At 36.2% G+C, this 13,044-nt stretch overlaps 1 non-coding gene across 1 annotated transcript; it reads left to right on the top strand.

Moving 5' to 3' along the window:
• Nucleotides 1-12,315: 12,315 nt before the first annotated feature.
• LOC112445276 (U2 spliceosomal RNA) lies at nucleotides 12,316-12,501 on the top strand. The gene has a single exon (XR_003033640.1). It is a non-coding gene; the product is annotated as a U2 spliceosomal RNA (small nuclear RNA).
• Nucleotides 12,502-13,044: the final 543 nt, after the last annotated feature.

The following is a 13,044-nucleotide window of genomic DNA, read 5'->3' as shown; positions in this document are numbered from 1 at the left end:
AGTCACTAAAGCAGAAGTAAATGTTTTTATGGAATTCACTTGCTTTCTCTATGATCCAATGAATATTGGCAATTTGATCTCTGGTTTGTCTGCCTTTTCCATACCCAGCTGGTACATCTCAGTTTTCAGTTCAAGTACTGTTGAAGTCTAGCTTGAAGGATTTTGAACATAACCTTAGTAACAGGTGAAATTAGCACAATTGTACAGTAGTTTGAACATTCTTTGGCATTGTCCTTCTTTGGGATTGAAATGAAAACTGATCTTTTCCAGTCCTATGGCCACTGCTGAGTTTTCCAAAATTTCTGGCATATTGAGTACATCACTTTCACAGCATCATCTTTTTAGTCAGTTAATTACAGTTCAGTCACTTAGTCATGTCCGACTCTTTGTGACCCCATGGACTGCAGCACACCAGGCCTCTCTGTCTATCACCAACTCCTGGAGCTTGCTCAAACTCATGTCCATTGAGTCTGTGATGCCATCCAACCATCTCATCCTCTGTTGCCCCCTTCTCCCTCCTTCAATCTTTCCCAGCATCAGGGTCTTTTCAAATGAGTCAGTTCTTGGCATCAGGTAGCCAAAGTATTGGAATTTCAGCTTTAGCATCACTCCTTCCAATGAATATTCAGGACTGATTTCCTTTGGGATTGACTGGTTGGATGTCCTTGCAGTCCAAGGGACTCTCAAGAGTCTTCTCCAATATCACAGTTCAAAAGCATCAATTCTTTGGCACTCAGCTTTCTTTATAGTCCAACTCTCGCATCCATACATGACTACTGGACAAACCATAGCTTTGACTAGAGGGATCTTTGTTGGCAAAGTAATGTCTCTGCTTTTTAATATGCTGTCTAGGTTTGTCATAGCTTTTCTTCAAGGAGTAAGCATCTTTTAATTTCAAGGCTACAGTTACCATATTCATGAATTGGAAAACTCAATATTCTTAAAATGCAAATTCTCCTCAATTTGATCTATAGATTCAACACAATCTGATTTAAAATCCAAGCAAGATATTTTAAAATGATTGACAAACTTATTCTGTAGCTTAAATGATAAGACAAAGACCCTAGAACAGCCAACACAATATCGAATAAGAACAGAGTTGGAGAACTCACACTATGTGATTATAAGATGTACTATAAAGTTACAGAAACTAAGAATCTTGATATTAGATGAAAGAATAGATACATAGATCAGTGGAACAGAATAAAGAGCCCAGAAATAGACCCAAACAAATATAGTTAACTGATTTTTGACAAAATAGGAAAACAATTCCATGGAGAAAGGATAGTCTTTTCAATAAATGGTGCTAGAACAAGTAGATATCCATATTCAAACACACACACACACACACAATCTAGATACAGATCTCTTACCTTACCTAAAAAATAAACTTAAAATGAATCTTTAAAAAGAAAAAGCCTATGATATTTCTAGAAGAAAACATAGAAAACAATCTATGTGACCCTGGATTTGGTGATGACTTTTTAGATAGAATATGCACAACATGAGCCATCAAAGGAATAACTGACCAATTACTATTTATCAAAATTCAAAATGTGCTCTGCAAAGGACACTGCTAAGAGAATGAAAAGTCAAGCCACAGCCTGGGAGAAAATATTTGCAAAACACATATCTGATAAAGGATTTGTATCTACAATAAAGAAAGAATGCTTAAAACTCAAAAATAAGACAGCAAACAATTCCATTAAATAATGAGCAAAAAAATATATCACTGAGAGAATAGACAAATCCCCCACATAGAATAATTTTAATAGGTTATGTAGATACTATGCCTTCAAGGAGATGGAACAAAGCATCCCACTCATTAAGTGTGAGCTACACATTGTGACTTCCTTCCAAAGGGAACAGTATGAAAAGTTGGGGGTGGGGGTGGTGGTGGCGGAGTAACTTCACAGTGGAGAAACCTAACAAACATAACCTCAGCCAGGTGGTCAAGGGTTATCTGTCCCTGTTGGTAGTCCGTATTCTTGATATGATGTGATGAGAATGGCACTTTGACTCTGTGATCTTCTTCTCTAAAACTCATAACCTCAGTAATTCCAATAGAGGGGCCTCCTACAATATTCATGACAAGTACTCTGCTGAACTAGCAAGATCATCAAAAACAAGGAAAATTTGATTAACTGTCACAGCTAAGAGGAGTTAAGGAGATATGACATTTAAATGTCTTGTGGTATCCTGAATGGGATTGTGAAACAGAAAAACAACAGTAATAAAATAATGAAGAAATCTTAAATTAATAATATACCAACATTGGTTCATTAATATTAACAAATGTACCATTCTAATAAGAGATGTTAATAAAAGGGAAAACTGTTCCGTATGAGAACTCCCTGTACTGTTTGATTTTTCTGTAAATCTAAAACTGTTTAAAAAATAGTTTATTAATTTTAGAAACTTAACACAAGTAAGACTTTGTCCTGAGCTGAGATCCTCTCCCAGCCCCACAAAACAAATTCTACAAAGTCATCTCTGTAAAATAATACCACCAAAAGGAAAAAAAAAAAATCCTTTGATGGTAGACATTCCTCAAGAGAATATTTACTCAAGCATTTGGTAGTTCATAATGCTGAATTTTTGCTCTATCTACAAGGCATATTTTGAGTGTATACAATTCTTCTCTAATCTTTAACAATTTTTAGGTCAGTGGAACATGATTTTAAATCCTTTTTTCTTTGTTTGTTTCATTTTTTAATACACTTCCAAAGTTTCTTTAAAAACAAACAAACCTAGTTTCAAATCTAAGTTCTTCCACTTTTACTGATTCTGTAGACATTGAAATTAATTTACTTCTCCAATCTCCTGTTTCGTCTTCTACAAAAGAGAAAAATAACAATCTTTAACTTACAGTATTATCATTGAGACTAAATAAGTTTTATATGTGTGATGAAGAAAATATAATCATCCCTTATCTTTGTCTAATTTCTAAGGAGAGTTAATTCCCTTTAATTAACCACTTAAATTTTAGGATAATGAATGAGGAAAATAACAGTAAAGCTGGAGAGGTTCACTGGATAGGCAGTGGAGCTGTGGAGGAGAAAGGACAGCTGCTATTTACATGGTCATATTATGAATAAAATCTGCCATTGATAGTTTACTAAAGTTCAGTTCAGCTTAGTTCAGTCACTCAGTCATACCCAACTCTTTGTGACCCCATGGACTGCAGCACACCAGGCCTCTCTTTCCATCACCAACTGCCAGAGTCTATCCAAACCCATGTCCATTGAGTCGGTGATGCCATCCAACCATCTCATCCTCTGTCGTCCCCTTCTCCTCCTGCCCTCAATCTTTCTCAGCATCAGGGTCTTTTCAAATGAGTCAGCTCTTCGCATGAGGTGGCCAAAGTATTGGAGTTTCAGCTTCAGCATCAGTCCTTCCAATGAACACCCAGGACTGATCTGCTTTAGGATGGACTGGTTGGATCTCCTTGCAGTCCATGGGACTCTCAATAGTCTAATCCAACTCCACAGTTCAAAAGCATCAATTCTTCAGCACTCAGCTTTTTTTATAGTCCAACTCTCACATCCATACATGACCACTGGAAAAACCATAGCCTTGACTAGATGGACCTTTATGGACAAAGTAGTGTCTCTGCTTTTTAATATGCTGTCTAGGTTGGTCATAACTTTCCTTCTGAGAAGTAAGTGTCTTTTAATTTCATGGCTGCAATCACCATTTGCAGTGATTTTAGAGCCCCCCAAAATAAAGTCAGCCATTGTTTCCACTGTTTCCCCATATATTTTCCATGCCTACAGTAAATTTTTTAATTGTTTTTTATTTGTATTTAGACCCCTGATTAATATTTATTTGAAAGCAAATATGAAGAAGCTTGGCTATTTTTAGGTTCTAATGCCTAAAATATAATAAGTAATCAGAAAAGTATTTCTTTAAGAAAAAAATAAAAGAAAGGTTGAAGTTGAATATGAAATTTGGCAACACAGTTGGAAAACAGTAATTGTTATCATAGGCCCATGCTCAGTCATTCAGTCCTGTCTGACTCTTGGCACCTGGGGACTGTAGCCCACCAGGCTCTTCAGTCAATGGAATTCTCCAGGCAGGAATACTGGAGTGGGTTGCCATTTCTTACTCCAGGGGATCTTCCCAACCCAGGGATCCATCTGGGGTCTCTTGTGTCTCTTGCATTGGCAGGTGGATTCTTTACCACTGAGCCACAAGGAAGCCGATTGTTATCGCAGAGAAAACCAAAATTATTGAGTGATTAATTAAAAGGCACCTGCTAAGAATTGAAATTGATCCAGTAGTAGACAGCACAGCCGCTCTAGTTTCCAAGGCAGAAAAATCTCTGTTTAGTCTTATCCTCTCTAATGCCTTTGTAAGTTTCTAAAAATCATCTACCCTTGGCGAATATAGGAGTTTTGTGAGGCTTGTTAGCATTGATATGATATCTTTTGTTTTGTTTGTGTTACATACGCTTATGTTTTCTGTTAATTCATGTGGAGAGGACCTCCTTTTTCTTGACTTCAGTTTTCCGTTTGAAGGAACATTAATTACTGTTACTACTTCCATCCTCTGTACAGAAGGAGGGGTGATTGATCTGCTTAGTGAGTTTTGGAGAAAGAAGTAGGTGTTTTTTGGCTCTAATATTTCTCTTTGGGAGATCTGATTGACTACAATGAAGGAACACACTGCTCTGCACTCAACCCAGGTAGGAAAGTAAGTGGTCTAATCTCTACACTTGTCAGAGGTGGTCTAGAGGTATTTGAGCTGTGCCTGCAATCCTTCTGGGGCGCAATAATAAGAAGTTAGCTGTTGCTAGGCAATCAACACATGCTCTCCAGTATCACTTTATCAAATTATAGCTGATATTTTGATAATCATCTGTCAGGCTACCTTGTCCTATGTCTCAATTGATTTAGAATTCAGTAAATTAGAGAATGTGCCATTTATTGCTCTTATTCCCTAAACCCTCCCCCCTAAATTACATCTTTATAAAAGCACCCTTGTATTGAGAGTGCTAGCCAGAAATTGGGGCATGACTTTGCATTTCCATTTAGTAACTATTTCTAGAATCAATGACAAGAGGTATTATACTGTGGAAGGAGACACTGCTATCAGTGGCTTAAGACTGTCAAGGGAAAGGTGTCCCAGATACAAATGATGCCTAATATACAACTATAGGTGATTATCTGCCAAACTGTAAGTATCATAAGTACAATCCTTATAATTAAAGTTCAGCACAATATATAAAATATACTATTATGACCAATGTAATGACAGTGACAATGAAATACTATACTCACAAAAGTCCTGGAAGCTGCTAATAAGAGACATTTCTGACCTATTGAGATTCAGTATTACCTATCATTTCTGAGTACTTATCACACCAGGGCTTCCGTGGTGGCTCAGACGGTAAAGAATCCACCTACAATGCAGGAGACTCAGGTTCGATCCTTGGATCAGGAAGATCCCCTAGAGGAGGGCGCAGAAACTCACTCCAGTATTCTTGCCTGGAGAATTTTATGGACAGAAGAGCCTGGTGGGATACAGTCCATGGGGTTGCAAATAGTCAGACATGACTAAGCAACAACACATCACTCCTCATAATCTGTAGCACAGTGCCAGGCACAAGATTCTTCTTCAAGAACATATCAAATTGGTTTGCTTTCCCTCTAATAATGCACAGTGATTTTACTTCTACTATTTCTGAGGTAGTGTGACCCAGTTCTTAAGGATAGAGGTAAATAACTTTTCCAAAAGAAACCAAAGACATGCATTGTCTTGTTGTCTACATTTGAACAATGATGGTCTCTTTTTTCCTTCATTTTTTGATTCTCTTTTTCATGGTAAACACCTACTTATCTCTCAAAGCCATGCTCAGATATCACTTTCCCTATGCAGTCTTTCTTTTTTCACTACTATATCAACATGATGTCAATATTGTATGCATATATTTATTATCACATACTCATATGTGTGTTGTGATGAATTGTTAACATGTGTGCCTTCCACACTAAATTGTGAATTCTGTGATGGCAGGAATCATTTCTTTGTTGTGTGTCTCCAGTGCTTTCCATGTGGCCACTTTCAGAAATGGCAGTCACAAATGGTTGTTGAATTATAAGCTTCTAGCCTTAAGAGGTAGGACCATTTTCCAGCCATGTAAAAGCAAACAATGCATTTTTCGTTGATTTTGAAGTTATGTGATTGGTTGGTACCTATATCTGATTGCTAGATGTGGTAAATACAGACAAAGCTCATCAAATTTGTAGGAAGAGAACTCAGGCTTTCATGAATATAAAAATTCACCATCAGCTGATACTGAATGTTTGTATTCCTATAAGACTGATTTCAGTGATCAAACTATACTATCCTGACTAGTCTCCCTGATGAGGGGGTTGTTTGCTATGAAACTTGTGACACAGAAATAAAATGAGGCAGAGGTAAAATGTGCCACAGATGACCAAATCTTTGAGTAGGTCCTGATTACTTCAAAGCTTCTGCTCAAGGGCAACCAACCAAATAATTAGTACCTATCAGTACTATCAAATGCTTATTACGTACTTTCTTTTCCTTAATTAGCAACAAAATAGGGATGATAACCCATTTCATAAAACAGTAGAGAAAATCAAATCACATTATACATGTACTTACAATAGTACTTATATGTAGTTTAAATTTTTAAAAATTATTTTCAGTACTGAACAATTCTTTACCAGCTGAACCAAAAGGGAAGCCCCTGAACAATTCTTGAAGCTGGTGGCAATAGCTCTGCCTCCTGTTTAAGCTGTTTGAGGAGTTTCAGCAAGGAGGGCAAACTCCAGAAAGAGCTCATATCCACTCTCCTCTCTGCCCGGAATTTGTAGTTTTAAGTACAGTGCACATTTTCAGGGTTTAGCTCTGTGTCAACTCCTAAGTCCAAAAAACCTCAGAAATTTAGGTTAGAGTCCAGTGATCCGACCAAACACTCTTCCCAAGCATAAAGTTAAGCCAATTATTATATGTTCAACCTGAAGAAATTTAATGCTTAACAACTTATTTAGGAAATAAGGCAGGGACATTGAATTTAATTAATTGAATTAATTAAGAATAGAAGAAGATAGGGACATTGAATTAATTTAATACTGAAGGAATCAACCATAAATTTGCTTATTTGCATATCAAAATAGAATTTGATAATATTGGAAGCATGTCAGTTGCTGCCTGCTAAATGAGTATGCAATGCAATTCTTGATTAAAATATTTGAATCTAGACATTAATTAGACATATTCCAAGATAACACAAACCTCTCCCTGTTTCAGGACAGATATTGCCATTATCCATATAAATATGATAGTATTTCTTTAAGCTTAGTTCTTCACAGAGTACATTTTACATGGTTATCAAGTATACCTCAATAAAATGGGGTAAGTACCCTGATTCCTATGCTACTTTGAACAAAATTCACTTAGTTTGACTCAGGCATACGAGTCTGAAATAAATTAAAGCCAATAATTTTTTATATATTGTTTTCAAAACACACATTCTGACTGATGTTAAATTTCTCCCAAAGCTTGGAAAATTATTCAGAGGTATAATGTTAAGGTGACATTTTGTTTACCACAGAAGCCCATTAAGACATTTCTTGGTCATTTGAAATAAAATAGAAGAGAGTGGGGAAGAACAGTCAGAGAGATACACGGTGATAGCTTTATTACAAAGGCTTTGGACACTGAACTTGATACATTTCTAGAAAGAACAGTTATCTTCACCCTGCCAGTGCAGTTGGGAATTTGAAAAATAGGAATAGTTGGTTTGCTAAATGGATAATATATAGTGTATAGTGTTGGATCATGCAAGGGAATAGAGCAAACAGATTATTATCACATTAAAATTTCAGTGGTAATTGAATTTTTGTTTTGCCTTGTGATTACTAAATCCTTGTAAAAAGCACTGCTATATTTAAAATGGATAACCAACAGGGACCAACTATATAACACGGGGAACTCTGCTCAATATTATCAGTTCGGTTCAGTCGCTCAGTCACGTCCGACTCTTTGCAACCCCATGGACTGAAGCATGCCAGGCCTCCCTGCCCATCACCAACAATATTATATAACAGCCTAAATAGGTAAAGAATTTGAAAAAGAATAGATACATGTATATGCATAACTAAATCACTTTGCTATACACCTGAAGCTATCACAACAATCAACTACATTCTAATATAAAATACAAAGTTAAAAAAAAAAGGGTTTGCTTAAATAGGTGTTTTGCAATGGAGTGATAGCTAGTTTTAAATCATAGCAGCAGTTTAATTTAATATTGTTTTATAAATATGCTGGGATTATTTGCATGTATATTTTGCTTAAGCACAAGATAAGACCCCAAATTCCTAGCAACAACATAATGATGTTGTGATGACAGTACCAAACAGATAATTAATATACGGTTTATTGCTTAACCACTCAATCACTAAAAATAAAATTTTAAACATCTCAGTAAAGCAAAAACTAAAGAGCTGATGTGTGCTGTTATACATGTACATATATTTTTTTTAATCCAGGTTTTCCAGGCTTTCTATGGTCCCAAATGATCAGGCAGCCACTCATTTCATTTATTCCAACAACATTTGTTGAAGACTTAACATATACCAAGGCATACATTTTTTTGTTGTTGAAGATTATATGAGATCAAATACAAATTCTTGCTTTTTAAAATCTAACCATCTACTTTCTATAATATTAAAAAATTATCAGTTAAGTCTGGTTAAAATGAGTTAGTAACTTTATTATCTAGTGCTCCAATTGTGCTTCAAATATTTAGCAATAACTAAAAACCAGAAGTGCTTTCCTAGCAGCTCAGCTGGTAAAGAATCCACCTGCAATGCAAGAGACCTTGGTTTGATTCCTGGGTTGGGAAAGTCCCCTGGAGAAGGGATAGGCTACCCATTTCAGTATTGATGAGCTTCCCTGGTGGCTCAGACAGTAAAGAATCCTCCTGCAATATGAGAGACCTGGGTTTGATCCGTGGGTTGGGAAGATCCCCTGGAGGAGGGCATGACAACCTACTCCAGTATTCTTGCCTGGAGAATCCCATGAACAGAGGAGCTTAGCAGGCTACAGTTCATGAGGTCGCAAAGAGTCAGACACGACTGAGCGACTAAGCACAGCACAGCAAGAACCAGAAACATAACAAGAATAAAAGGAAGTGAATAGAGTTGAAATCTGCTGGTCTCTGGAGCATGTAGTAGCTGCCAGGAGTTTGGCTCTTTTGAAGTGTGTTCCATATGAGATGGGATCAATGCGAGTCTCTCACTATAAAGCCAGTGTTTGGGGATGAGGCACACTATTCACTAAAGGAAGGAGAGACAAGTACACACACCAAACATGTTTAAATACATGCATGTGCTTTGTTAAATGAATTAGTTCATGGGAAAGAATATTTTTTAGGTGGAGCTGAAAATATTTGTTATATACTTTCCCAAAACTATATCATATAGCTATGCCTCATAATATAGGTAAATAAATGTCAACTGGATTAAGAATTTAAAAGTCCAAGACTCAACTTTATTTTTTTAATTTTTTATTTTGTATTGGGGTATAGCTGATTAACAATGTTGTGATAGTTTCAGGTGGACAGCAAAGGGACTCAGCCATACATATACATGTATCCATTCTTCCCCAACTCCCCTCCCATCCAGTCTGCCAAAGCACAACTTTAAAAATAAGATATAGGTGAATATCTCTCTAACCTTGAGGATAACAGAGGCTTTCTAAAACAAGCCATACTTAACACCAGAATTAAATAGTATAGTTTGACAAGTTTGAATATATTAAAAGAATGAACTTCTGTCCATTAAAAGACAATCTAGATACAGAGAAGTATTACAGCACAAAGAGCTGACAAAGGATTATTTGAAAATACAGCAAGAATTCTTGTAAACTCAAAAGAAAATAAGAAAAAGAAAACATAACAAATCATGAACAAATATTTTGTAGAAGAGAAACATTTGTGAGGACTAAATATATGTTTAACTTCACAAAGAAGTCACTATAAACCAAGACCACAATGTGATAACAGTATATACCCACTTCGATTAGTAAAGAATCAAAAGTATTGAAGAGGATTCAGTATTGAATGAACAGAATCTCTTATACATCACTGTTGAGAGTATAAACTAGTATAACTACTTAGGAAAACAGTTTGGCATTTTTGTAACGATGAATATTGACACACTCTACAAAACAAAAATGACATGAAAACTCTGGAACACATTTATAAGAATGTTTATAGCAGTAATGTTACATGTAAAAAAAAGTAAAATGGCAAACAAAATATTTAAATACTTAGTGACTGAAGAATGGATAAATTATAGTATATTCATATAAATATATCCTAGAACTGCATGTACAGAATAGACGACCTTTAGTAGCATATTTTTGAGTAATAAAACAACATTTTGTGTACTATTATACCTTTGAAAATGTACCAAAAAACCAAATATGTAAAATGATACATGTTTAAGCATACATCAGTTCAGTTCAGTCGCTCAGTCGTGTCCGACTGTCTGCGGCCCCATGAATTGCAGCACGCCAGGCCTCCCTGTCCATCACCAACTCCCGGAGTTGACTCAGACTCACGTCCATCGAGTCAGTGATGCCATCCAGCCATCTCATCCTTTGTCGTCCCCTTCTCCTCCTGCCCCCAATCCCTCCCAGCATCAGAGTCTTTTCCAATGAGTCAACTCTTAAGTATATATATGTCCCCTCTCTCTTCAACCTCCCTCATACACCCCATCCCATCCCACCTTTCTAGGTGCTTCTTTGATTTTGTTTTGTCATTTTCAGCGTAGAGTTCCTATACACATTTACTAGATATATACCCAATTATTTCATTTGGGGGATGCTATCATAAATCATATTTTTTAAATACATTTTCAGCATTAATTAATATGATCATATGATTTTTCTTCTTTAGTTTGTTGATGTGGTAGATAACATTCAGTGATTAACTGATTTTCTTTTTTTTTTTTCTTTTTCTTTTTTATTTTTTTTATTTATTTATTTTTTTATTCCTTTATTTCTCATGTGTTCCCCATCCTGAACCCTCCTCCCTCCTCCCTCCCCATACCATCCCTCTGGGTCATCCCAGTGCACCAGCCCCAAGCATCCAGCATCGTGCATTGAACCTGGACTGGCATCTCGTTTCATACATGACATTTCACATGTTTCAATACCATTCTCCCAAATCTTCCCACCCTCTCCCTCTCCCACAGAGTCCATAAGCCTGTTCTATACATCAGTGTCTCTTTTGCTGTCTCATATACAGGGTTATCGTTACCATATTTCTAAATTCCATATATATGCGTTAGTATACTGTATTGGTGTTTTTCCTTCTGGCTTACTTCACTCTGTATAATAGGCTCCAGTTTCATCCACCTCATTAGAACTGATTCAAATGTATTCTTTTTAATGGCTGAGTAATACTCCATTGTGTATATGTACCACAGGTTTCTTATCCATTCATCTGCAGATGGACATCTAGGTTGCTTCCATGTCCTGGCTATTATAAACAGTGCTGCGATGAACATTGGGGGACACATGTCTCTTTCCCTTCTGGTTTCCTCAGTGTGTATGCCCAGCAGTGGGATTGCTGGATCATAAGGCAGTTCTATTTCCAGTTTTTTAAGGAATCTCCACACTGTTCTCCATAGTGGCTGTACTAGTTTGCATTCCCACCAACAGTGTAAGAGGGTTCCCTTTTCTCCACATCCTCTCCAGCATTTATTATTTGTAGACTTTTGGATCGCAGCCATTCTGACTGGTGTGAAATGGTATCTCATAGTGGTTTTGATTTGCATTTCTCTGATAATGAGTGATGTTGAGCATCTTTTCATGTGTTTGTTAGCCATCTGTATGTCTTCTTTGGAGAAATGTCTATTTAGATCTTTGGCCCATTTTTTGATTGGGTCATTTATTTTTCTGGAGTTGAGCTGTAGGAGTTGCTTGTATATTTTTGAGATTAGTTGTTTGTCGGTTGCTTCATTTGCTATTATTTTCTCCCATTCTGAAGGCTGTCTTTTCACCTTGCTAATAGTTTCCTTTGATGTGCAGAAGCTTTTAAGTTTAATTAGGTCCCATTTGTTTATTTTTGCTTCTACTTCCAACATTCTGGGAGGTGGGTCATAGAGGATCCTGCTGTGATGTATGTCAGAGAGGGTTTTGCCTATGTTCTCCTCTAGGAGTTTTATAGTTTCTGGTCTTACATTGAGATCTTTAATCCATTTTGAGTTTATTTTTGTATATGGTGTTAGAAAGTGTTCTAGTTTCATTCTTTTACAGGTGGTTGACCAGATTTCCCAGCACCACTTTTGGCTAAGATCAAGTGTAGTATCTGTTCTTATCAGATTAACTGATTTTCATGTTGGACCAGCTTCACAGAAAATTCAGTCATGGTGTATTTTTTTATACATTGTTGGATTCATTTTGCTAACATATTCTTAAGGATTTTTACATCTATATTCATGAGAGATATTGGTCTGTCATTTTTCTTCTTGGAATCTCTTTGCCTGATTTTGGTATTAGAGTGATGCTGGCCTAATAGAATGAGCTAAAAAATATTCATTCTGCTTCTATTTTTTGTAAGAGATTGTGAAGAATTGCTATTCCTTCCTTAGAAGTTAGGCTTCCCAGGTGGCTCAGTGGTAAAGAATCCACCTGTAGAATTTAATGGTGAAATCATCTGGGATAGTGTGTTAAGGACATTAATATTCAAAATAGTTATTGATACATTTGGATTAATATTATCCATGTTTATAACTATTTTCTAATCATTGCCAGAGCCTTCTTTTCAATCTTTGGTTTTAACTGAGTGTTTCTTATTATTCCATTTTACATCTCCTTTAGTGTATCAATTATTGTTTTTTTGAAAATATGTTATAATACTCTAAGTCCACTTTAAATAAAATTTCTTGTGTAGCTCAGACATCTTATAACAAAATAGTCCTCATTCTTGTCTCCTGGCTCTTACGATATTGCTGCTACTCATTCATTCACTCACATGCTATAATCACTGTACTCTAT

Source organism: Bos taurus, chromosome X (genome assembly GCF_002263795.3).
Source record: "Bos taurus isolate L1 Dominette 01449 registration number 42190680 breed Hereford chromosome X, ARS-UCD2.0, whole genome shotgun sequence".
NCBI lineage: Eukaryota > Metazoa > Chordata > Mammalia > Artiodactyla > Bovidae > Bos > Bos taurus.
The sequence above is the reverse complement of the archived record's forward strand: the minus strand, read 5'-3'. Positions and strand labels throughout refer to the sequence as shown.